The sequence below is a fragment of the Trichosurus vulpecula genome, chromosome 4 (genome assembly GCF_011100635.1).
Source record: "Trichosurus vulpecula isolate mTriVul1 chromosome 4, mTriVul1.pri, whole genome shotgun sequence".
NCBI classification, from domain to species: Eukaryota; Metazoa; Chordata; class Mammalia; order Diprotodontia; family Phalangeridae; genus Trichosurus; species Trichosurus vulpecula.
The window spans coordinates 331,117,302-331,119,137 of record NC_050576.1 but is presented as its reverse complement, the minus strand read 5'-3'; positions in this window follow the sequence as shown (position 1 = coordinate 331,119,137).

The window sequence follows — 1,836 nt, the reverse complement described above, 5'->3', positions numbered from 1 at the left end:
TAAGGCTGAGTTGCTACATATTTCTGGTTTAAGTCCTTTAGGTTTCTACTTATGTTTACTGCCATATCTTTCAGTTCTGGAGACTTCAAGCTAGTCAGTTTGTTCATATTTTTCAGAAGTTTATTGTCTTCACTGGTGGATGTCAGCTTGCCCATCAGGTACATGGCCATTTTGGAGAACATGGCCTGGCACAGAAACCTGTCTGCCTCAGTGGGCTCCTTGGCCTCCTTAACCAGGAAGGGAGAAAGAAGAAAGGATTCAGGGAAGAATGGGGATGGGGGAAGAGGGTGTGAAGGAGGGGGAGAGAAGAGGAGGGAAGAGGAGGGAGAGAAGTGTGGAGGGAGGGAGAGGGAGAAGAGAGGATAGAAGAGGAGGGAAGGGGAGATTGCCATTTCTAATTTTTAAGGATTTTTCTTTCATGAGCTTTTGAGCCTCTTTTGCACTTGCGCAATTTTACTTTTGAGGGTTAGCTAGGTGGCATAGTGGATAGCGTACCAGGCCTGAAGTGAGAAGACTCATCTTTCTGTGTTCAAATACTCAGACACTTACTAGTTGTGTGACCTGGAACCAAGTCATATCATCCTGTTTGACTCAGTTCCTCATTTGTAAAATGAGCTGGATAAGGAAATGTCAAACCACACCAGTATTTTTGCCAAGAAAACCCCTAATGGGGTCGTGAATAGTTGGATACAATTGAAACAACAAATTCTACTTTTCAAGAAGTTCTTTTCTTTAGCATATTTTTGTAACTCTTTTTTTCTTATTTGGCCAATCCTGATTTTTAGGATGTTCTTATCAGTGGATTTTTGTGCCCTTTTTAATTATTTGACCAATTCGGTTTCTAAGGATTTTCCCAGTTATTTTTGTGCCTCATTTACCAAGCTGTTGGCTCTCTTTTCATAATTTTCTTGCATCACTCATTTCTTTTCCCAAATTTTCCTCTTTTTCTTTTAGTTTGATTTTTAAAATCTTCTTTGAACTCTTCCAGGAATTCTTGTTGGGCTTGTGTCCAATTGAAAGTTGTCTTTGAGGTTTTGTTGGTAGTTGCTTTGACATTGTTGTCTTCTGAGTTTGTGTCTTATCTTCTTTGTCACTATTGTAGCTTTTTATGGTTGGGTTCTTTTTTGTTTGTTTGGTTGGTTTTTGCTCATTTTTGAGCCTTGTTTTTTAATGTTTAACTTTATGGTAATGTTGGGCTCTCTTTTTCCTGGTGAAGGATCATTGTCCCAAACCTCAGGTTTTCCAATCTGCTCTTTTCAAAGTTCATACTGAAGGTCTGTAAATGTTTGATGCTTCAAAAGCTGTATGTTCTCAGAAGAGGTGTTGTCACTGCTGTCTAGTCCTGTGCTCTGGTCTTTACCTAGGATGGAACCTTTTCCCCCTGTATCAGCAAGTGCTTATGCCCCTCTTGTCCTTGCCTCTGTGACTAGATCCCCTGCTCTCTAGCAGATGCAAGTGCTAGCGCTCCTATCTTCCTTGCAACTGAGACCAGGGCCATTGCTTCCTTATCAGTGACCACAAGCACTCTTCTCTGCCCTAGAACTGTGACCTGGTCCCCTGCTGTCCTGTGGAGGCATACATTAGTGTTCTTCTTTGCTCTGGAAGTGTAAGCTAGTACTTTGTATGGGCAAAGCAACAAGATCCTGAAACTAGCACAAGCAAAGGGTTTTTTGTAATCCCTTTCTGACCAGTTGTCCAACCTCCTTACTGACTATTGGGGAAGAGCTACCAAAATTGCTGCTGCTTTTGCTGCTGTTGGAGCTGCCTCCTACCCCTGCTACCAGGAAGGCCTGCATTGCACTCCAAACCTACCAACCACCACCCTGTGTGACAGAC